The following is a 26016-nucleotide window of genomic DNA, read 5'->3' on the forward strand; positions in this document are numbered from 1 at the left end:
TAACAACTATTGATGACTCTTGCCTGAACCAGTCTTTACTACAATGGTTGCAAGTCTTCTTGTGTTAGTTTCTTTGGGGGCAGGGGAACAGGAAAACAATCCTTTATTCTGGTAATTTTCAGAAGAATCCACTTGACTTCCTTCAACAAAGTTGTAATACAGGAAATCATTCTCTATGGAATTAGAGTAGTCTATTCAATGTAACTCAAATTCACAAAGGAAAATAACATTGAAAATAGCTGTATGCCCTTTACTCAGATTCACCATTTGAAACATTTAACCACATTTGCTTCATTATGTCCCTTTACTCCTTAATATTTCAGTAACTGTTTCCTAAGAATAATATTATTCTCTTAGGGAACCATAGTATAACTATTGAATTCAGGGAATTTATGATTAATATAATACTTTGATCTAATCCGCAGTCTATAATCTATATTCCAGTTGTGTCGATTGTCCCCATGGTTTCTTTTATAGCAATTTCCCCTACAATATAGGATCCATTTCAGGAACCTCTATTTGTCTTTTCATTTGTCTTTATATTTCTGCATTTATTTGTCTTTTTAGTCTCCTTTTCTGTGGGCTAGCCCCTCATGACATTTCATCACCTTATTTTATGGAGCATTCCTTAGTTTCACTTTCTCTGATGATTAGGTAAATTCAGGTAATACACTTCCATTCAGAATGTTACATGAGCCAAGTTTGTCTTCCTTAGGATTTCCCATTTAGAGACACACAGTTGCTCTGTCCCTCATTGGTGACTGTCATTTTGATCACCTGGTCAATGTGTTGCCTGGTGTCTCCATTTAATATGTATTATTTTTCCTGTTCTAACTAATAAGCAATCTGTGGAGAGACACTTTAAAATTGTGTGACTATATTGCTCTGCATCAAACTTCCTCCGTAGATTTAAAAACTATTGATGATTCTTGCCTGAACCAATCTTTACTGCAATGGTTTTAAATCATCTTGTGTTAATTTCTTTGGGAACAGGGGAAAAAACCAATAACTTGTTCTGGTAACTTTCAGAAGAATCCACTTGATTTTCTTCAACAAAGTTATAATGAAGGAAATCATTCTCTATGGAATCAGAGTAGTCTATTCAATCTAATTCAAAATGAGCAGAAATTAAAATCAAATTATTTTTGCTGTCAAATAAATGTATAAATGCTCCCCAAATTATACAATAAATTCTCCTAAAACAGTACACTAGGTATATATAAACATGATTTCAGTGCTTCTTGAAAACACGAAAATGTTTTTAATTGATTTAATGACAGAATTCTATAGTTTCCAACTACCTTATTATTTTAGAATTTGTTTCTGTATTTCCAGACTTTTCAGCCTTTGCTTTTCTGGGTCTTTAACAAATTAAAACCTCATCCATTTATTCATGTTTCATCTAATTTATGTATTTCTATTTTTCCTTCCTTCTGGCCTTCCACATTACCTAAATCCTTTGTGGTTGGGAGTACTTAAATTTTTCAATTTGGTGTTCATTCATACCTATTCTTGTAAGTTATGTATATCATTTACTTAAAAAGCATCTCAGACATTTTATAAAATTACAGATGAGACTTTTCCAGCATCATGATGAAGAAGACTAAATATCAATATTATATTATAAAATGTTTGTATCATAGTTTCTAACTGATGCTTTATATATATGCTTTATATAAAGTTAAATATATATTTAACTGTATGAAAGTCAGCTTCTGTCCAGGATAACAACCTTAATTTTAATCTTTTAATATAAAAATTTTTATTTTAAAATTTAATCTTTTCTATTTAGCATTAAAAATAGCCTACAATTTTAGTGTTTCTATGAAAAAAATTCAACATCCTCATGAACCCTGCTTAGTATATATGTAAGTAAATTGAAATAGATGAAAAAAATTGTTTACCTAACAACTTTCTAGTTATACTTCCTTAAGTCTCTGATACATTTTGGATAAAAAAGAAAATTATGAAAATTAGGTTCTTTGGCTGCCTCAGCCAGGCGACCAAGGTCAACATCACTGGTGATAAAACATGTAGACAATACATTCCCATCATATGATAAACATGGCATTTTACCTCTGTGGTCTTCCTCCCCCAAACACATGCTGCTGCTGCTACTGCTAAGTCGCTTCAGTCGTGTCCGACTCTGTGCGACCCCATAAATGGCAGCGCACCAGGCTCCCCCGTCCCTGGAATTCTCCAGGCAAGAACACTGGAGTGGGTTGCCATTTCCTTCTCCAACACATGAGAGTGAGAAGGGAAAGTGAAGTCGCTCAGTCGTGTCCGACTCTTAGCGACCCCATGGACTGCAGCCTACCAGGCTCCTCCACCCATGGGATTTTCCAGGCTGGAGTGGGGTGCCATCGCCTTCTACCCCCCAAACACATAATCTCAGTCTAATCATGAGAAAAGTACCAGACAAACTGAGGGACAGCCTGCAAAATATTTGACCATAACTCCTAAAAATCATCAGGGTCATCAGAAACAGGAAAGTCTGAGAAACTGTCACAGTCTAGAGGAGCCCAAAGAGATATGATGACTAAATGTAACATGATATCCTTAATGAGATACTGGAACAGAAAAAAAGACATTAAGTTAAAAGTAAGGAAATCAGAATAAGGTATAAACTTTATCTAATGATAGTGTATCAGTGTTGGTTCATTAGTTGTGATAAATGTAGCACACTAATGTAAGATAATAATGATATGGGAAAGTGGGCATGAGGTATATAAGAACTTTGTACTATATTTGTAATTTTTCTATAAATCTAAAATTGTTTTAAAGTAATTTATTAAAATCAGGTATCAGGAATATTATATTTGATATGAGATATACACTTATAAATTCTAAACTTAGGAAATTCCTGAAAATAATATCATTAGCCTCCAATTAAAATAAATAAATTTATATTTAAAAAAATAAATCAATAAAAATTTTTAAAAAAAGAAAAAGGAAAAAAAATTGCTATACTTGATAAAGAATAGATAATGCCCAAGGGCACTATCATCTAGGGTTTTTTAGAGAACAAATTATTCAAATATAATTTGATATTTACTGATATACTGATTATTATTATAATAAGTATTTCAAGTACTTTGTGTTATAGAAAACATGAAAATAGTAAGTGATTAAAAGACTGTGTTCCCTGTTATGTGGTAATATAGGTGAACATAATTTACACAAACAGAGAATATTCATTCCAATCTTTTATGCATCCTTAGGGAAAGCACTGTCTAAATGAAAAAAATGCTTTATACTTCATGGAGATGCCACACAAATAAAACACTTGTAATACCAAGGAATTCTAAGAATTTCAAGGACTTTGCTAAGTGAAGAATTAGAGGTAAATGCAGTTAAGTGAATCATAAAGAATATAAGTTTTAAAATGTATCAATGGAAATTCAGTCTCAGTTCTTATAATATGTGGCATTTTATGGACAAAGACAAAATAAATCTTTTTGATAACTTAATATCTTTTTTTTATCTTGAATGCTCAATGTAAATTTTACTTTGAATAAGAACCCCACTTACCAAAGTATTCAGCTGTATTATCAACCATATGAAGTCACATGAGCACTTCCAGCTCTTCAGAATGAAAATATTATGAGTCAGCTGTTTAGTTTTTAAAGAATTTCTATTGATCTGATCTTAACACAATATAACTGCATGAAAATTATCCCCAACATTTAGATCAGTTATTTTTGAATAGAATATTTTGGAGGTATGACAAATACCCTAAAAGAAAAATAGCCATTTCATATTTGTACCAGAGTATATTAAATTACCAAGGCCTTCAGATATCCCACATTAGAAGTACCTATTTGTGGAATTTCTGCACTGGGTCATTTACCTCTTTTTTCAATGGCATTTTGGCTTCACACCTTCTGCCCTGATAAATCCAGCAACCCAGTTGCACTCTTTTCAAGTATGTTTAATTACTGGATGGAGAAACATATATCCTGCAACCTCATAAAATACTATTGCTAAAGAATATGTCATGAGATTGAATGAGATCCAATAGAGACCTGCATTATACAAAACTTATACAAAATTATACACAAGTGATTAAGTCTAAAATATATTTACTGCTGAATTATAAGCGAGGCACTGGGCTGGGTGCTGTACAGTTTGAAAATTAAAGCTGAATAAACCATAATCCATATCTCCAAGGAGCATACAGTTCATTTGAGGAGACAGATATAGAGGCAAATAATTTTAATATAGTACATGGGCACAATTCTATAATAGAGGTAAAAACTAATCTGCTTGGAAACATAGAAGAAAGAAGGATTGGCTTTTGTTAAAGACCTCTTGAAGGCATTAATGGCAGACAAAGTATTTTAACTGGGTCCTAAGTGAATAGGTTGAAGTTCAGTGGTTAAAAATGGAATAGGAGGAAGGGAAGTAAACATAGGGTGGAGGCATTTCAGACAGAGCAAGATTGAAGGTGAAATGTGTACAGTGTTTACAAGTACTCCAGGGCAACTGGAGCAAAAAGTCACATCACAGGAGATGAAATAGATGACATGGAAATTTGAACAGCATCCGTGTGCAGTGGGGAAAGTAAACGTTCTTGAGTAATAGAATTTCAAAATCACTCCTGTTGTTGGGCAGTTACATGGAGGATGGATGGAAGGGACAGAGTTCATTTAGGTGATGCAGTGATAAGGCTCAAGTTCATGGAAGTCAGTTTCCCTGGTGGCTCAGATTGTAAAGAAGCCACCTGCAATGCAGAAGACCTGGGTTCAGTCCCTGGGTTGGGAAGATTCCCTGCAAAAGGAAATGGATAACCACTCCAGTAGTCTTGTCTGGAGAATCCCCTGGACAGAGGATCCTGGTGGGCTACAGTCCATGGGGTCACAAAGAGTCAGATGTGACTGAGCGACTTAGTACCTTATGGAAGTCAATTTGTCAGCTTAATTTTCAGTTTAGAATATATGGTGAAGAGCCTCTGAGATGGCCCAGCCTCCAGATATTAATGTCTTTTGAGTGTGAGCTGGGCCTAGTGACTTGCTTCTAATAATAGAATATGGAAAAACTCATGGGATGTCACTTCTAAGATTAGGTTACGTAAAAAAAGATCTGTGTGCTCTCTCTCTCTCTGTCCCTCTCATGGATCACCGACTACCATGTTGTGAGGATACTTAAGCAGCCTAAGGAGAGGCTCACGTATTCAGGAGTTGATGGCTACCAGCAAGCATGTGATTAAGCTCGGAAGACTATCTTGCCCTGGTTGAGCCTTCAGATAAGAAAACTGAAGCCCTGGCCAAAGACTTGACTGCAACCATATATAAAAGACCTTGTGCCACTGGCACCACCTAAACTAAACCCAGATTCTCAACATATAGAAACTGTGACATCATAGCTGTTTATTTTTAAGCCACTGAATTTGGGGTAGTTTCTTAGGCAGCAGTAGAACCATAATATAGTAGGTGAAATTCAATATCTAACCTGTCTTATCTTTGTGCTAAATTATCAAATGTTCACTTTTGTACATAATGTAGCTTAAAAATGTTTGTTATTGTTTAGTCACTCAGTCGTGTCCATCTCTTTTGCAACACCATGGACTGTAGCCTGCCAGGCTTCACTGTCCATGGAACTTTCCAGGCAAGAATACTGGAGTTGGTTGCCATTTCCTTTCTCCAGGGAATCTTCCTGACCCAGGGATTAAACCCACACCTCCTGCATTGTCAGGAGGATTCTTTACCATTGAGCCACCAGAGAAGTACAACGTAAAGATTGTTGGATGATTGATAACATCCAGAATATTCTTCATATTTCATCATATAATCTTAGCTATCATATTTTTTGTAGAAGCATTTCCCTGTAATAACTCTGGTTGTTTGGGCTGTGTATAAAGTGCTCATTCAAAAATATGTTTGTGATCCCTTGACATTTAAAGCTTTTAGAGATATGAAAGATACAGGATTTATATGTAAGAGAGGTCTTAGGAACCAATTTTGAGATTAGACATTTCTCACATTTTGTTTATCCTTTTTAAGGAAACAAATTTGTTTTTAAAGTTTTTAGAGTATGAGGATTTGTTGCAGCTTTGATAACAGTGGAGGGGGAAACCTACTGGAAAATAATTAAAGAAGTTACTAATCAGTTCATTAATCAAGTGTATCTGCTGCACATTATACAGAAACAAATTGAAAAGGGTGCTGTCCTAGCCAGAAACTCCCTCTCAAATAAAGTCAAAAGTGAAGATAAACTAAATTGACTTTGCTTTGTGGTTGATTTCTATCTTAGGATATCTATTTCTGAAACACTGAATGAAGAAACTTGCGCCTATACATAGATTCAAGCCTCCACTAAGACTCTACACTAGGCCCTTGTTCCACAAGATTACTTTGAACTCTATTTAATGTCTGTCTCCACTTTTTGCTTTTGGTCACTGACCATTTTCATTTTCTGAATACTAAAAATATTTAGAAAGAAGAGAGAAAAACAAATAACACCTTGCTCATTGCATTACAACAATGGTTTTGTAACCCAATCAAAAGTATTAAATAGCTGAATACTGAAAGGTTACCCAAAAATCTGTCCATGGACAAAACTATTTGTCAGCAGTCAGAATGACTTCCTACTCTCCCTGGTGCCTTAGCTATAATCATGGCAGTAAGGCACTGTAGCCTGAAAAAAATGTAGTCAGATTTTCAATCGTGATTAGACTAGACCTTCCAGAGAGGTCTCTGTACAAGGTCCAAGGTTCTCCAAAGGGTAAAAGGGGTGACTAAATTCTGACTTAAAACAATATAGTCCTTCTGTTTTCTTGATCCTGACCTTCAAATGTATTGTCATTTTAAAGCCAAATCCTGGAAGTATTTGCAGGTTCAGAATTGGAATTCACTTGAGTTTCATTAGGTTTGAGCCAGACAACAACATATGTCATTTTCTGAAAGTTGAAATAATTTAGATTTAAAGCCATAGCCTCTAAAAAAGAAACAGGTGACCTGGCAATTGCATTTAAGACTTCTGTGGTATGGACAGATGTCTATAATAACTTCTTTTAATATACCATTTTATTTATGTATTCCTTTAACTTTGGTACTCAATTTTAAAAGGGCACAGAAACATTAGATTTTGGTATACACACACATATACATAATGGGCATGAGTCTGAAATCCACAAATTTAGGTACATAAGAAATATAACTTTATTTTTTGTAACTGAACTTAATTCTAATTTGCCACCCTATCCTATGGGGTAGTACGAGAGAATGAGAAAAAAATAAAGATGTATATATAAATTTATACCTCCTATAGTATGCCCACCATGAGCATCAAATAATCGTTCATTAAGAAGTAGGTTACATGTTTACGTCATTGTAGATTGTTTATGATTATGCTAAATTTACTCATGAGAAATATGACCAAAAAATGCCACTGGATAACAAAGTATTTTGCTTTCCAAGGGCATAAATTTTCTCCATTGGCCTATGATTATCCATCTGCTCTAGCAGTGAAAAATCCCTAAAGACAATGCTTGTCTTCTCTCATTTTCATACTCAGTATCCTCTTGGCATTAGCAAATATTTGCCCAAAATGGCTCAATTCAGGATCCAGAAGAGAGAAATATATGAACTGAAATCAGTCACTGATATGATCTGAGTGAAAAATATTTACATTTTTATTTTTAAAGTTTAGATGAATAGACACAGTTTCAGTTCAGTTCAGTCACTCATTTGTGTTCGACTCTGCGACCCCATGAACCACAACACGCCAGGCCTCCCTGTCCATCACCAACTCCTGGAGCTCCCCCAAACCCACGTCCCTTGAGTCGGTGATGACATCCAACCATCTCATCTTCTGTCATCCCCTTCTCCTCCTGCCCTCAATCTTTCCCAGCATCAGGGTCTTTTCAAATACGTCAGCTCTTCGCATCAGGTGCCCAAAGTACTGGAGTTTCTGCTTCAGCATCAGACCTTCCAATGAATATTCAGGACTGATTTCCTTTAGGATGGACTGGTTGGATCTCCTGGCAGTCCAGGGGACTCTCAAGAGTCTTCTCCAACACCACACTTCAAAAGCATCAATTCTTTGGTGCTCAGCTTTCTTTATAGTCCAACTCTCAAATCCATACATGACCACTGGAAAAACCATAGCCTTGACTAGACGAACCTTTGTTGACAAAGGTCTCTGCTTTTCAATATGCTATCTAGATTGGTCATAACTTTCCTTCCAAGGAGTAAGCGTCTTTTAATTTCACAGCTACAATCACCATCAGTGATTTTGGAGCCCAAAAGAATAATGTCACCCACTGTTTCCCCAACTATTTGCCATGAAGTGATGGGACCGGATGCCATGATCTTTGTTTTCTGAATGTTGAGCTGTAAGCCAACATTTTCACTCTCCTCTTTCACTTTCGTCAAGAGGCTCTTTAGTTTTTCACTTTCTGCCATAATGGTGGTGTCATCTGTGTATCTGAGGTTATTGATATTTCTCCCGGCAATCTTGATTCCAGCTTGTGTTTCTTCCAGCCCAGCGTTTCTCATGATGTACTCTGCATATAAGTTAAATAAGCAAGGTGACAATATACAGCCTTGACGTATTCCTTTTCCTATTTGGAACCAGTCTGTTGTTCCATGTCCAGTTCTAACTGTTGCTTTCTGACCTGCATACAGGTTTCTCAAGAGGTAGGTCAGGTGATCTGGTATTCCATCTCTTTCAGAATTTTCCATAGTTTACTGTGATCCACACAAAGTTTGCTACTATTTAATTTACCTTTCTCCTGTTTTCCACTCCACCCCAAGGGTGTATATGTGTGTATTTAATTTAAAAAGAAGAATTGTACAAGTCAGAAATGCCAGCTAGAAGGGGACACTTTTATAAAAGTAGACATAAAGATAAAATATCATATAAAATATACCTGTGCACAAATGCAAACAAGATGTTAACAGTTTCTCATTGATTTGCAAAATCTATAGTAGAATTTTCTAGTGATTAGCTGAGATTAAGTGAAGTAGTACTTAACTTTAGAATAGTTTCATGGACTTCAGTCATATGTGGTTGTTTTGCATGTTTTTAAAACAAGGTTGTAAATTATAAATACAATAAAAAATACAAAGAAAATCTTATATATCTTAATATCACCAAGTTATTAAAGAGAACTGATCATCATTATGTAACTGATTAGAAGATCTAAATTAAATATACAAATCCATCATGAAAGTGGTAGTCATGGCAGAATTTTAAAGCTGTGAAGGTAAGTGCTTAATAAATAACAATTATATGGAAAGAGAGTCTAGAAGACAGTCAGTGGTTTGGCAGCCTTGTTGAAAACATTGTTTAGAAAGAGGGGTGCAAGACCTTCAGTGCCTTTGCTAAGCATCAGTTATGTTGTTGTTGTTGTTGTTCAGTCATTAAGTCGTGTCTAACTCTTTGCAACCCCATGGGCTCTTCTGTCCTTCACTATCTCCTGAAGTTTGCTCAGATTCATGTCCATTGAGTCAGTGATGCTATCTAACCATCTTATCCTCTGTTGCCCCCTTTTCTTCCTGCCGTCAATCTTTCCCAGCATCACGGTCTTCCAATGAGTCAACTCTTCACATCAGGTAGCCAAAGTATTGGAGCTTCAGCTTCAGCTTCAGCATCAGTCCTTCCAATGCATATTCAGGGTTGATTTCCTTTAGGATTGACTGGTTTGATCTCCTTACTGTCCAAGGGATTTTCAAGAGTCTTCTTGAGCATCACAATTTGAAAACATCAATTCTGCACTCAGCCTTCTTTATGGTCCAACTCTCATGTCTGTATATAACTATTGGAAAAACCATAGCTTTGACTAGACAGACCTTTGTCAGCAAAGTGATGTCTCTACTTTTTAATATGCTGTCTAGGTTTGTCATAACTTTCCTTCCAGGGAGCAAACATCTTTTAATTTCATTGCTGCAGTCACCGTCTGCAGTGATTTTGGAGCCCAAGAAAATAAAATCTGTCAATGCTTCCATTTTTTTCCCCTTCTATCTGCCATGAAGTGATAGGACAGGTGCCATGGTCTCATTTTTTTTGAATATTGAGTTTTCAGCCAGCTTTTTCATTCTCCTCTTTCACTTTCATCAAGAGGCTCTTTAGTTCCTCTTCAATTTCTGCTGTTAAAATGGTATCATCTACATATCTGAGGTTGTTGATATTTCTCCTGGCAATCTTGATTCCAGCTTGTGATTCATCCAGCCTGGAATTTCACATGATGTACTCCACATAGAAGCTAAATAAGCAAGGTGGCAATATACAGTTACTATACTCCTTTCCCAATTTTGAACCAGGCAGTTGTTCTAAGGCCGGTTCTGACTGTTGCTTCTTGACATGCAGACAGGTTTCTCAGGAGACAGGTAAGGTGGTCTGGTATTCCCTTCTGTTTAAGTATTTTCCACAGTTTATTGTGATCAACACAGTCAAGGCTTTAGCGTGGTCAATGAAGAAAAAGTAGATGTTTTTCTGAAATTCCCTTGCTTTCTCCATGATCCAACGAGTGTTGGAAATTTGATTTCTGTTCCCTCTGACTCTTTGAAACTCAGTTTGTACATCTGAAAGTTCTCAGTTCATGTACTACTGAAGACTAGCTGGAAAGATTTTGAGCATAACCTTGCTAGCATGTGAAATGAGCACAATTGTATAGTAGTTTTAAGGTTCTTTTGCATTGCTTTTGGGATTGGAATGAAAACTGACCTTTTCCAGTCCTGTGGCCACTGCTGAGATTTTCAAATTTGCTAACATTGATTGCAGCACTTTAACAACATCATCTTTTTGGATCTGAAATAACTCAGCTGGAATTCTGTTCACGTCCACTAGCTTTGTCATAGTAATACTTCCTAAAGCCCACTTGACCTTACACTCCAAGATACCTAGCTCCAGGTTAGTGATCACACTATCGTGATTATCTGGGTCATTAAGATCTAGTTTGTATATTTCTTCTGTGTATTCTTGCCACATTTTCTTAATCTCTTCAACTTCTGTTAGGTCTTTACTGTTTCTCTCCTTTATGATGTCCATTGCTGCATGAAATATTCTCTTGATATCTCCAGTTTTCTTGAAGCAATCTCTAGTCTTTCCCATTCTATTGTTCTCCTCTATTTGCATTGTTCACTGAAGAAGGCCTTCTTATCTCTCCTTGCTGTTCTGTGGAACTCTGCATCCCATGGGATATATCTTTCCCTTCCTCCCTTGGCTTTCGCTTTTCTGCTTTCCTCAGCTATGTGTAAAACGTCCTCCGACAACCACTTTGCTTTCCTTCATTTCTTTTTCTTTGTAATGATTTTGGTTACTGCTTCCTATACGATGTTAAGAACCTCCATGCATAGTTCTTCAGGCACTCTGTCTACTGGATCTAATCCCTTGAATCTATTCATCACCTCTACTGTATAATCATAAGGGATTTGATTTAGGTCATACCTTATGACCTGATGGTTTTCCCAACTTTCTTCAATCTAAGTCTGAGCTAATGATCTGAGCCACAGTCAGCTCCCAGTCTTGTTTTTGCTGACTGTATAGAGCATCTCCATCTTCGGCTGTAAAGGACAAAATCAATCTGATTTCGGTATTGACCGTCCGGTAATGTCCACATTTAGAGTTGTCTCTTGGATTGTTGGAAGAGGGTGTTTTCCATGACCGACATGTTCTCTTGACAAAACTCTGTTATCCTTTGCCCTGATTCATTTTGTACTCCAAGGTCAAACTTACCTATTATTCCAGGTAATCTCCTGACTTCCTACTTTTGCATTCCAATCCCCTATGATAAAAAAGACTTTTTTTTTTTTTTTTTGGTGTTAATTCTGTAAGATGTTGTGGGTCTTCATAGAACCAGTGAACTTCAGCTTCTTTGGCATCAGTGGTTGGAGCATAGTGTTGACTAAAAAAATATGTGCAACCTAAAAGTTGGGAGTTAGGTTTTATTCGGTGGAAATGTTAGGACATTTATTCATTGTTAATAAATTAATATATTAACTTATTTGGTGTTAAATGTTAGGACATTTATTCAGTGGAAATGTTAGCCCAGTAGACTGCATCTCAGGTGACCCCAAGAGAGCTGACTCCAAGGAGGTGGCAAAGGAAGAGCCAGGCTATATTCAAGTTTGCAGCAAGGGGCAGGTAATCTGAATATTAAAAGATTACTCTTAATTAAGAGAAACTGAATCTCTCTCAAGAAGAGATTTAGTGTTCTTCCATATATGGGAAGATGCAAGTGTCTGGGCTGGCTGAAATCATTTCTTTCATAGATATCTAGCTGTGCTGTGCCTAGTAGCTCAGTAGTGTCTGACTCTTTAGGACTCTTTAGCTACCCAGGGCCAATACTGCTTTGTTTGTTGCTCACATCTTAATTTCTTGTTTACTGTAAGAGATGGAGGATGTGTAGGATAGCAGCCTCTCACATCCTCCCAGCTCCTCATGGCTTACCAGGGAGGAAGTAGCTAATGGCTTCCAAATAGGTGGCTTTGTTTCACCAGGGCTCAGATATTTGCATCTGGAAAAGGCTTGTTAACTGGTAGAGAGTAGAGCAGTAAACATTTAATTTCACAATAGACTTGGATTACTGTTCTGTTGAATGATTTGCCTTGGAAAGGAACTGATATCATCCAGTGGTTTGTGAGGTTGCACCCAACTATTGCATTTCAGACTCGTTTGTTGACTGTGAGGGCTACTCCATTTCTTTTACAGGATTCTTCCCCACAGTAGTATATATAAGGGTGATCTGAATTAAATTCACCCATTCTTGTCCATTTTAGTTCACCAATTCCTAAGATGTCTGTATTCAATCTTGCCCTCTCCTGCCTGACCACCTCCAATTTACCTTGATTCATGGACCTAACGTTACAAGTTCCTATGCAGTATTGTTCTTTACAGTATTGTACTTGTCGACTAAAAAAGATGTACAACCTCAGAGTTGTGAGTTAAGTTTCATTTGGGGCAAAATGAGGACTGCAGCCCGGGAGGCAGCATCTCAGATAGCTCCGAGAGCCTGCTCCAAAGCGGCAGGGGGGGAAAGTCAATATATAAGGTTTTGGTGAAGGGGGAGTTCAGTACCATGAAGCATTCGTTTTACAAAAGGTTTTTTGTTAGTCGTGAGGGTCTGATGGCACCATGATGAGATTTAGTGTTTCTCTAGCTATGAGGAGATGTTAGGATTGAGATCACAAAATCTGTTCCTAAAAGCATCCAACTATTTGGACCTGTCCCACCAGATTCTCTGGAGCACAGAGTGCCTCACTCCACCCTGAACTCCCTCAGGGGTTGTTGAAGGTCACTGGCTATAGCAGCATGGGGTTCAATCTCAGATGGCAAATGCCTGTTGTTCAGTCATTGGCAATGCTCTTGATAAGTGCCAATTTGTAGTTGACAGACTTTGCTTTTACCACCAGACATAGCCACAACTGCGCCTCATTTCCACTTTGGCCCAGCTGCCTCATTCTTTCTGGAGCTGTTAGTAATTGCCCTCCATCTTCCCCAGTAGCATATTGGACAGCTTCCAACCTGGGGGCTCATCTTCCAGTGTCATATCATATTGCTTCTTCACACTGTTCATGGGGTTCTCCTGGGAAGAATACTGAAGTGGGTTGCCATTTCCTCCTCCAGTGCACCACATTTTGTCAGAACTCTTCACCATGTCTCGTTTGTCTTGGGTAGCCCTGCATGGCATGGCTCATAGCTTTATTGAGTTATGCCAGCCCTTTCACCATGACATGGCTGTGATCCATGAAGGGGATCCATCAGTTATAGGTACTTAAAATATTATATTTATAATAATTCTGTAACTTGTCCAATAATTGTTCATACAATGACATTGAATTTTCTAGACAGGATATGTCCATATATCTTTCTCGTACTTTCAGAGAGAAGGAGAGAGAGAGGGCATAAGCTGAGAGTTAAGGAAACTAAACCACTTATTGCTTTCTACTTATAGATGTGGTAAAAATTGTCCATTCCTCATCAGCAACTAACTCCCCAAATCACCCTGACACTTTCTCCCAAATATTAAATGCCAAACTAGAATTCTGTTTCTGAAGCAAAGGAAATTAAAGAAAATTGAAGCCAAGAGGATAAGGAGAAGAGGAGAGAATTAATTATACTTCACAAAGGTCTCAATCCACTTAGATACTTACTAGTGAAAGTGAAAGTCGCTCAATCGTGTCCGACTCTTTGCGACCCCATGGACTATATGGTCTATGGAATTCTCTAGGCCAGAATACTGGAGTGGGTAGTCTTTCCCTTCTCCAGAGTATCTTCCCAACCCAGGGATTGAACCCAGGTCTCCCCACATTGCAGGTGGATTCTTTACCAGCTGAGCCATGAGGGAAGCCCGATACATACTAGGGTACTCAGCAATTTTTCACTGAAGCATTTGCATCTAGCATTTTAAAAATTGGGATGAAATGACTTTTACAGGTTCTAGAGGAATCATTTTGAGGTCTCCAAGAAGGACTGTAATATAATAACTGAAACTATGGCAAGGGTAGGTAAGTCAGGAGAGCAAACTTTCATTCTCTCAAGTCATCTTTCTGATTGACATTGCCTGTACATTACATGCAGTGAAAAGCAGGGAGGGACAGATTACTGACGTACTCAACAGGAAGATGTGATGATCTAAAATAAGTCTTTTGTGACTCTGTTCCTTCCTGTCATATCTGGACGGAATGTAAATATTATTGCCGCATGGCTATGCCATGATATAACTGAGCTGGCAAGGAGAAGACAAACCCAGAGTGATTGTTCTTTTTTCAGGTATTCATATGTGCTTGTGTGTGTGTGTGTGCCTGGGTGCACATGCCAAAACACATTTGGCTTCATTGAATGCTTTCTAGAATTTTCATTCCATTATATACCCTGGGCAAGAGTATAGTTGGACAACATGATCATGGAAACAAAGATAAATGTGGTTCTAGAATTCTAAAGAAGAGGTGTCTTTCTGTTTCATCTCAGGAGAAATAAACATTATTATGTTTAAATTACCAACTAGGATCATGGACTTCAAAGCATTGTTTTGTTCCCTAAGGATTGTGAAAGAGTGTTGCAAAGGGAGATAGCAAGATGTCCTAGGAGGTGTTGAAAAGATAGTGGCTGATCAGCTTTCTGGTGGTTTGGGCCCATAAGCCTACTTGAAAGCACAATGTGGATCTAAATGACTTCAATGGAATCAGATGAAAGCTGACCAGAATGGGTCCTTTTTTCCTGACAGGCATGAGATTAAGCAGATTGCTGGGCATCTTGGAGTTGCTGACATGGCATGATTGCTGTTTTCACATAATCATACGATAACCAGTTATGCTAGCCTTCCAGTCAGTCAGAAGACCTTCAGTAAGTGTTTCAGGCTTCAAGTAGAGGACTGAGTAAGGGTAAGACAAGACCCTAACTGAGGTTTATATGAGAATGTAACCAGTGACAGGTACTAGGCTGAATCATTGGTTTGGAGAACTCAGATATATTAGGACATATTCCTTGTATTGTATGTAAGTAAATACAAGCATGGGTTTGGTCATCATGTCTCATATTCTGATTTGGATCTATCAAAGGCAGCTCTTTTTGTGTATCAGCTCATATGAAGGTGATTCAGTATTACCTGCTAAATGGGAAGAAACAGGACTTGTCAGTGGATCTTTCCTGATGATGTTCTAGATTGAAAACTGACAATTTAACCTGTTGTCCCTTGACGCATTCTTACAAAGCTATGACACTGTGGCCAAGGGAGACTTAGCCTTTACCTGCCGGGACTCTGAATGGTGGTTGTATCATTGTATATTCTAGAACACATAATTCTTCTTACTGGTCTTAAATATACATGCTAAACTCAGCAGCAAGAACATAACCAATATATGTTTGAGATAATGACCAAGAGGGGACATTTTAAAAGCCAAGAAATTTACTGAGTAAATTGTCTGTGATCAAGGTGAAAAGTGAAAAGAGCAAGCAAGAGTAGAAAGAAAAAGGGGCTCAAGAAAGGATAAGCGTTCATATTTTAAGATATATCCACTGTCAACTGCTGTATAAAATACCTCCTCAAATATAATGAAAAATATTTCATGATGCTACAATTTGAACAGGCCTCAATTAGGCAGTTCCCCTGCCAGGCTTACCTAAGGTCATTCACGTGGCTACAGTTATATGGAGGCTGTTGGATTGAATAATTCAGGGTGGACTCACTGACATGCCTGGTGGTTAGTTGGGAATGTCAGCCCAGCATTTCCAATCTCATGGCCTCTCCAGAAAGAAGTGTAGGCTTCTTATGTGGCCTGTGCCATGTTTCAGGAGGTCAAGGATGGAAGCTACACAGTCTCCAGAGCCTGGGTCGGAAGTCACAGTGTCACTTATGCTGCATTCTGTTAGTCAAAGCAAGTGACAAAGCCAGTCCAGGTTGTGAAGGGGTGGGGGAAATGGATTCTACCTCTAGATGGGAGAAGCTGCACATAATATCTGTTCATATGTAATCTATGCTAGAATTTAAAGGACTATGAAAAAATCATGGCCAAGTCTAGTATATTCTTAAGTGGAATTACATTGTTATACTGATGCATTTTTTAAAATGTATTTTTAATTGAAGGATAATTGCTATACAGTATTGTATTGGGTTCTGCCATACATTGACATGAATCAATATGTCCCCTCCCTCTTGAACCTGCTTCCCACCTCCCACTCCACCCCACCCCTCTAAGTTGTATCCATCATTTTAAAGTACTCCTTGAAGAACCTCCATTCAACATATTTTAAATGTCTCTACATATATTATTCTTAAACTGTACTGAGAAATATTTACATTTTCTTCATTCAAAAAATATTGAATGCCAGTTGGTGTCAGGCACTGTGATTGATCTGTCACTCTCAAATCTATCAGCAGCCTTAGATTTAAATTGATTCTTTGCTGCTTTATTATAATAATTGTTGAACTTTCTTTGTAAGTGCATTACTAAACATTGATACAAATAAGATTAATTCACTTTATGTGTATTCATCAGAAACACAGTAAGTACCCTTCCCTATCAAACTCCTTCAATTTACTATCCCAGAGATTCAAATAGTATCACATCCCATGAAATTGTAGTTGGAAGGGAAGGGGAACGCTAGTACGTTTTCTTTAAATTGAATTCCAAGAATATAAAATATATCCTCGTCCCAAGAAACGAAAGCTAGTTAGAATAGTAAATCAATAATATGCATACTTAAATATTATTTAATGTGATCGTTAATCATTATGTAGAGGGTCTAAAACCAAAGTGATTCAGTTGTCATTACAGTCAACAGAATGTAATTTATAAACGGATTATCACTAGCTTCTTTCCAGTTTGTTGTAGAGTGTTCCTCTGAGGAGAGAGGGAACCAGAAATAAAATCAATGCACAAGACGCGGTGTTTCTGCATCTCCATTTTTCCACCTCAATTTTAAGTTTGATGTTATTTCCCTGTGGAGGCGATCTGAAAGCTAAAATCCTATAAAAAAATCACTTAGGCCATGTCATTTTTACTGACTAGAAGTTAGCTTTCTTATAAAATGTACCACAGGATATTACTTTAACAGGTTTGGTTCAAGGGGCATCAGGCTCTATTGACTACCTGAGCTCCAGCAGCGGCACTTTCTTTTAGGCAGGACTCTAAAGCTTACCTGAATCACTGGGCTAACATTCTATTTATGCTTTCATCTTCGAATGGCAATTTAAACTCTACTTCTAAAGGAGGTTTAAAATGAAGGCTTAAGAAAAAAGAAAAGAAAAAGATCCACTGGAAGATAATTTTACAACCCATTCAGTTGCTTGACTGTTGATTGCAGACCTACTCTGCATCCAAGCTTCTTGTCCCGGGCTGCTGTGGAAATAGCAAAGACATATTCAAACAGTCTCTATGCCTGAAATACCTAGAATCCTGTTGGTGAGACAAGGTGGACACTTAATTATGGACTCAACTTGGTATTCAAGACCATCCATGGTATAATCTTCAATAGGACTTTTCTGCCTATGTTTTTTCACTCCTTCCCCCTTCACCTACCCTCGACTCCCAGCAGACTGAATGATTCCCTTTTCTCTGACTAGACTTTACCTTTCCCACCTCTATGGCTTTCCTCACCATTTCCCCAACATTCACTCTTCAAGTGAAAAAGTGAAAGTGTAGTCACTCACTCATGTCCTGCTCTTTGTGACCCCATGGACTGTAGCCCGTCAGGCTCCTCTGTCCATGGAATTCTCCAGGCAGGAATACTGGAGTGCGTCTCTATGCCCTCCTCCAGGGGGTCTTCCCGACCCAGGGATTGAACTTGAGTCTCCTGCATTGCAGGAAGATTCTTTACTATCTGAGGCACCAAGAAAGCCCCATATCTTCCAGGCTTATTTCAAATACAAATTCCTTCATGAAGACTTGCTGCCTGAACGTACATACCACTCCCATCTGTGAAGTGAAGTGAAAGTCGCTCAGTCGTGTCCGACTCTTTGCAGTCCCACAGACTGTACAGTCCATGGGATTCTCCAGGCCAGAATACTGCAGTGGGTAGCCTATTCCTTCTCCAGGGGATCTTCCCAACCCAGGAATCGAACCAGTGTCTCCCACATTGCAGGCGGATTCTTTACCGACTGAGCTATCAGGGAAGTCCTACACCACTCCCATCTACTTGCCCTCAAACCCAGTGCTATTTCTTTCCCCTTGTCCCTCTGCTATTGCACTTAATTTTTCGTGTTATAGCTGTCTCATTATCTTATCTCCACCACCCACGAGATTTGGAGTCCTGAAAGTAGAAACACTGTTTAGCTCTATCTCCTCCAGTACTTGGTACTTAGCAAGAGACAAAATAGCTATTTATCTGAATTAAAAATGAATGCAAGATTTTGTGGCCATCTGCGAAAATGTATAGTCCAGGTAAGAATGTGGGAAACAATATAGCTCTTTTTCTCGGAAGTTTGATAAAAACATATATTCCTGTAAAATGAACCACTTGGCCAAAAGTTTAACCACTAAAGTAACATTTGCTGTATGTTCGTCACTCTGCATAATGTGTTTTTCATATATGTAAAAGCACATTATTTAGTCAAAACTATCCTATTAAATTTCCCCAGTAATTCCTAAGGGCTGCCAGCTGCTCATTAAATCTTGATTTTCTGTCAGGAGGAATTAATAATCTTGCCTTTGAGTGAATTTAGAAGCAATGAGGGATTGAGCAGAAGTATTTGAATACCCTCTCGGTGGTAAATTGGATATCCAATTTTCAACTTAGTCTTAATAGGAAGAAAAAGAATCAATTGAATTCAGAAGCTGTTTTTTCCTTTTTAATTTTCCCCCCTTTTTAACTGAGTTAAAATGGGAGGGTATAGTTCTTTCTCAATAGAGGGAAGGAGGAATCTAATTTCATTCACTTCGAGAGGTTTCTCAAATTCCAACGAGCCTTAATATATGGACAATCTATATAGCTAAGTCTATAAGGTGATCCTCTGGAAAGCAGAGGAGAATTCAGTACAATAACACAAAAATTGATCTGCATGAGATTTAAATAGTATTTATTCAACAAGCCAAAACGTCCCTCTCTTCCCTCCTCCCAAATGAATTTTGTCATATACTGATACTAACCCTTACTGAAGTCACAACTTAGTTTCTAAAAGCAAGCTACCCTATTATTATCATAGAGATTTAACATACATCAAACTAATAAAATACAGCTCTTCATTTTTAGTTTCAGCTACACATCTTACATGACCTCAGATTAAGTGTTCATTAAAATTGCAAAAGGTTAAGAGACATTGATAAATAGGCTTAAAACGTTGTGGGTTTCCCCCCACCCCGTCACTCTTTTTTTCTAACCAAAGTTGCATCATATACCATCCAGCAGTACATTTAACTGTCATAAGGCTGCTGATCAAAGATGTCCATCCACTAGGCAGGACAGAATTACATTCACATTCTCAGTGAAGCAGTAAGGTGGAGAGTGTATTTCTATCTGACCTCGTGTGTGTCACTCACTTCCACTTTTTTTTCAACCAGGCCAACAGTTGACTTGAAGCTAACTTTTTTCATATAGTTAGAGGAAGAGGTAGCAGACACCAAATTATGTCTGTTTGCAATTCCAGTTCTCAGCATTTCAATATAGATGTGGTTCACAGTCATGACACTGATTATACTTACATGAAAGAATGAGGTCAAACTGTGAGGACTGCAATCAGGAAGAGCTGAATGTCCATGGACACCGCGTCCTTTCTCCCTGCTTTCCCTACTCTTGCTAGGGATCAAAGGTATTTCACTTCTCAGACCAATGGGAAAATTTTACAAGACATTGTCTTCTGTCTTGCTCAGGTACATTGCTTTTCTAGCTCAATTCTGCTTGGGATATGGAAGGTTTTCTCTGGTTAAGTTGACTAGGCCTATTCTTCTAGCTTTTGCAGTTGCAGAGCAAGAAAAGTATAAATGTCAACAAACAGAACAAGATGAGTATAACAAGCAGAAAGAAGCCAGGGGATGAAGGTCAAAACCTAGTTAATCACCTGTGTAGATAATTGAGCATTATTAGCAAATCCCTAAGCTTTTGCCTCAAAAGATGTGGAAGCATGACCAGCATGCCTCTTACTTTGCATAGGTGCTGTTCTTTGAATTTCTACCCAAGCCTGTGCTTTTAAAATCAGCCTCAGATTAGATGCTCGATAACCCTTCTTAGAAGTCACTCTAACTTCAGCATCTCCTTTGAGGTGGCTTCAGGTGCCTCATTTCAGTTTCCAACATTCCAACCTTTGCTCCCACACAACTAACATTTTTGTACTGATCTGAGGCAAGAACTATCAATCATGTAATCCTCAAAGAATCTTTACAGGATAAATATCATTATCCTCATTTTATAGATGAAGCATTTGAGGCACAGAGAAGTTAAGGGAGCTGCCAAAGGTTATGCAACCACTAAATTATAGGAATTGATCTCAGTTCTGCCTGATTCAAAATCCTCTGGTCTTCACATTGCACCATATTGCCTCCCTATTTAAGAATTTATTTATATTTGTTCTTCACATATATTTATCCTATGGGAACTAAGTTGCAGTAAGTTTAGCATCAGTTCTTGTGAGCTAGTCTGGGCTCAGCAGTGCTGATGGAAATACTCCAGTGGCCATTGTGATAGATCTAAGTTCAAACCCATATTCTAATGCCTGGCAACAGAAGCTCCTCTCTTCTAGGGAAAAGAGCAGAACTGAGGATGCCAGAATGCTTTGTGCAATCCATATCCAAACTCCCTAATCATTCATTCATTCATCTTTTATCAGTTTTACCCCACACCTTCCCACACAATTTTGGATAGACACAAGATTTTAAGTTTTTTTAAAAAATAATTGTATTTATTTTTGGCTGTACTGGTTCTTCGTTGCTTCTCAGGCTTTCCTTTAGTAATGGAGAGCAGGGGCTATTCTCTAGTTGTAGTTCGCAGGCTGCTTGTTGTGGTGTCTTCTCTTGTTGTGCAGCACAGGCACTAGGGCACACGGGCTTCAGTAACTGCAGCACGTGGACCCAGCAGTTGTGGTTCCAGAGCTTTAGGGCACTGGCTCAGTAGTTGTCGTGTGTGGGCTTCATTGCTCCAGGGCATGTGGGATCTTCCTGGATCAGGGATTGAACTCGTGTCTCCTGCATTGGCAGGTGGATTCTTCACCACTGGGCCACCAGGGAAGCCCTTAAGGTTGTGTTTAATCTGGAGAATTTGTTCCTCTCTTCTTTTCTGATTTCTTGGCCCTACAAGTGGCCCACAACAGTATGACTCACTCTCTGTGACTCTCCTTGAGGCACCTTGCTATGAGTTCTCATTTTTGTGCTTCTATTTTGAATATGCTCTAAAGAGCATGGGTGGCATTTGGCTGGAAAGCATGACATGCCAGGAAGACTCCATAAGCCATGTAATGGCTTACAGATGTAATCATGAAATGGCACCAGTATTCAATGATATGCCCTAGTTTTCTAATCAAATATAAAAATTATACCGGTATTGAGGAGTGAATACAAGCCCATGTGTGCATGTTTAATCGCTCAGTCGTGTCCGACTCTGTGTGACCCCATGGACTGTAGCCTGCCAGGCTCCTCTGTCCCTGGGATTCTCCAGGCAAGAATACTGGAGTGGGTTGCCATGCCCTCCTCCAGGGGATCTTCCCGACCCAGGGATCGAATCTATGTCTCCTGAATTGCAAGTGGATTCTTTACTCCTGAGCCACCAGGGAAGCCCAAACACAAGCCCACTTCTATCCAAAGTTGACAATGCCTTTACAACAAAGTGTAATATTTTGCTTGTTTCTTGTGAAATATTTTTTTTGCACATGCCATATATAATTTTTTGTATATATTCTGTGCAAGATGACACCTTGAAAAGAAAAAATATATCTAAGAAAGACTAATGTAACTTGGTCTTCTGGCTCATGGTTTGATTGAACTAGTTGACCAAGATGACTCTAAAACTTTATAATGTTTGAAAGTTTTTTCTTGTCACAATAAGAACTTTAAACATGTCCAAGCAAAGCACTACTACTGTTTCACTACAAAGTGAAATAAGTGAATTCATATATTTGTTATTTTTTTAAAGATTTTTGGAATTTTGCTCAGTTAGTATATTAAAGCCTACATGGAGAAATCTGCCTATTTATATAATGACAGAGAGTTTCCCAAGTGCTGGGAAAATATTTTATTTAAATTTTTGAAAACACCTTTCACATTTTTATTTTTCAACTTGCTTTCTTTTTGATTTGTTTGATTTTATTCACCTATGATCTAATTTGTAGATAGGCTGACTTGCTAAATGACTTCAGTCTTTGGATTTAATTTATGTAAAGTGGATCTTAGAAATTAAAGTTTCAGGGTAAAATTTATCTTTCAGGTCTTCTTGCCTAGTGTATATATAAATTTAGAAATAACCTAACATGTACATAAACATGTTCAAAATATTCTGTAGCTTTTAAAAAATATTTTTAACTTTGAAATAATTTTAGGCTTACAAGGAAGTCATAAAGAAACCAAAAATAGTCCAAGGGTGTTCATATACCCTCTTCCCATATTGCCCAAATATTAATATTTTATCAAATCTGCTTTATCATTTTCTCTTTTTAGATACAGACATGCACAATATGCATCATTTTTTTCTGAATGTTTGAGACTAAATTGTTACATGATGCTCCTTCACCTTTAAATACTTAAATGTGTTTTTTTCCAAACTGAACATTCTTTTATGTAACAGTAAATTTATCAGCATCAGTAAGTTAACATTGATAAAACACTAATTCATAGACTTTATTCAGATTTCATCAGTTCTCTAACTAATATCTTTTATAGCAAAAGAAAAAGATTAAAGATCATATATTATATTTAAAGTCTTCTTAGCCCCCTTTAATCTAGAATGGTTCCCATGACAAAAATGTATAACCTAAACCTAACTGTGAGGAAACGTCGAACAAGTTCACATTCCACAAACCAATTTACCTGTGCTTTTCAGAAATACTGTATTTTTTCGGTTATGGCACATCTCTAGGGCAGTACATATGCATCTTTTCCTTTTTAATTTCCTCTAAGAAAGTAGAAAAACTCAAAATAAGACCTAAGTGTGTTTTCAAATAGTTATCTTTGAATGTCAAAGAAAAACACTTAAACACTCAAATTTTAATTTAAACAGAATGGCCATTTCAAAAAGTAGTATTATATGAGAAGTTAAGGAAACTCTGGCTTTCATATACAGACTTCAGGCAACTGCTTGTTCATTCTGAGTTGAACTGTTCATTGTTCAACTGCTGAGCGGTTCATTCTGAGTTCCACGGGCTTTTAAACTGAGACCATTGTGCTGCTTGTTGAGTACTTTTGTGTCTCACATTCAGCCTCACAGCCATCTGCCACTACCATACATGCGACGTAACCACTTTACTGGGAGCCCAAAAATCTAGAAAAGAGATCTAAATGGCATGTGAAGTTCTTAAGAATATTTCCTCTAAAGAAGGAAAGTGAAGTGAAGTGAAAGTTGCTCAGTCGTGTCCGACTCTTTGCGCCCCCAGGGACTGAATTCTCCAGGCCAGAATACTGGAGTGGGTAGCCTTTCCTTTCTCCAGGGGATCTTCCCCACCCAGGGATCTAACCCAGGTCTCCCGCATTGCAGGCAGATTCTTTACCAGCTGAGCCACAAGGCAAGCCCCTAAAGAAGGAAAGATAAGAGCAATTGGGAAGATTTGTCTCCCCCAAAAGACCTCCTCTGTCAATTCAGACTGCATGTAAACAAGCTCTTCCTATAAAACACAAGCATCTATTACTATCACTATTTTATATCTCCATATTATTAATAAGTACTCCACTCTGACTACTTTCTAGGTTGTGAGTGAAGAGAATATTTGGTTGAGGTGCAGGGAAAATGGGAGAAGTACTGTAGAGCAAGGGTTATTTGGTGAGAAGGTTAGGGTTAGCAGTGAGAGTGCCGCTTTGGGACCTTCAGCTAGGGAATAAGGAGGAGTAATGAGGGCCCTGTACATCCACTAAGAAGCAGGGAGGGAGTGCCTAAAAATAAGTAGAAGGCCACCTACTTTGCAGTTTTGCCTGGTAACACCAATTCAGTCAGCCCAAGCCTCATTTTAAGTTTGAAACATCACAAGTGATGATAAATTAAATCACTAACACTTCCTGGTTATTGTTTGATTGTATGAATTTTGAAACTAATATTTGCATTGTTATGATTCAGTAAAACATGTGTCATGGCAGGTTATTTTTATTTTATTTTTTGTCAATAATTTGTTTAATCTAGAGGCTATTTTCAGAAGACCCTAGGTAGATTTCTCACTCTGGTTATTTCCAAAGCATAGAGTCTACATATACCTTCCTTCCTAAAGACTTTTTTTTTTTTTTTAATTCCTATTTTCCATCTCCCCATTCTTTAGAAATGGCATTGTGAAGTTAAAAACCAACAAATTATAGCATGAAGTCTGGAAAATGAGTCAAATGGCCCATAATTATGTATGAAAACATTTCTGACTTATGATTTGTGAAATTAGCACTGACTCAGCTAATGATCATGAAAACTATATACTTAGGCTTATTAAGACTTGCAAAAGTCTAGTTTTAATCCACAGCAGTGTGACCTTGATCTAGTCACTAAGGGTCTCTAGACATCGTAATCTTACTGAGTTATTTTGTTTGTACATATCTAGAGAAGAGAATGTGAAAAGTTTACATGAAAAATTAGGAAATCAACGTTGGAAATAAATAGATAATAAATTAAATCAACAATTAATACAGCCTCAATTTAATAGTGAACTTCCAAATGAATATAAACATAACATTCAGGACTAAATTATATTTGAGAATACCTACTCTAAGGAATAGGTATTGGGGCTTCCCTGGTGGCTCAGATGGTAAAGGGTCTGCCTGCAATGCGGGAGACCCAGGTTCGATTCCTGGGTCGGGAAGATCCGCTGGAGAAGGAAATGGCAATCCATTCCAGCACTCTTGCCTGGAAAATCCCATGGACGGAGGAGCCTGATAGGCTACAGTCCATGGGGTTGCAAAGAGTCGGACACGACTGAGCAACTTCACTTTCACTCTAGGGAATAGGTTTTTATGCTCTGGAACCATCACCTCAAAAAATAGCATCTAATCAATTTTACTCTAAACAGTTTTCTTTCTGAAAGTATAAATTTCTTTCCCATAAGATAAAGTAAAAAAAAAAAAATCAAGATAGCTAGAGTTATTCTTTGTTTGTATGTTTGTTTTAATGTAAGCCACCGTGGTCTTCCCTGGTGGGTCAGCAGTAAAGAATCTGCCTGCAATGCAGGAGACACAGTTGTCTTGATCCCTGGTTCAGGAAGATCCCCTGGAAAAGGAAATGCCAACCCATTCCGGTATTCTTGCCTGGAGAATTCCCAAGGATAGAGGAACCTGGTGAGCTATAGTCCATGAGGTCGCAAAACAATCGGGCATGACTTGGAAACTAAACACCACCATATAGAAAAGCAATGTTTGAGTTCCTGTCTGAACAACCCGCCAAAATAAGAACGTCTAAATTATAGAATTTTGACTAACTTTGTAATAGTTATTGACTTCTTAATCATTACTGTGTGTATTCATTTACTAG

At 37.8% G+C, this 26016-nt stretch overlaps 1 protein-coding gene across 1 annotated transcript in view; it reads left to right on the forward strand.

Annotated features, from left to right (window-relative positions):
- Nucleotides 1-26016, forward strand: part of DIAPH2 (diaphanous related formin 2) — a 980877-nt gene that overhangs the window by 904052 nt on the left and 50809 nt on the right. The window lies entirely within an intron of this gene.

Source organism: Capricornis sumatraensis, chromosome X (assembly GCF_032405125.1).
Source record: "Capricornis sumatraensis isolate serow.1 chromosome X, serow.2, whole genome shotgun sequence".
Lineage (NCBI taxonomy): Eukaryota > Metazoa > Chordata > Mammalia > Artiodactyla > Bovidae > Capricornis > Capricornis sumatraensis.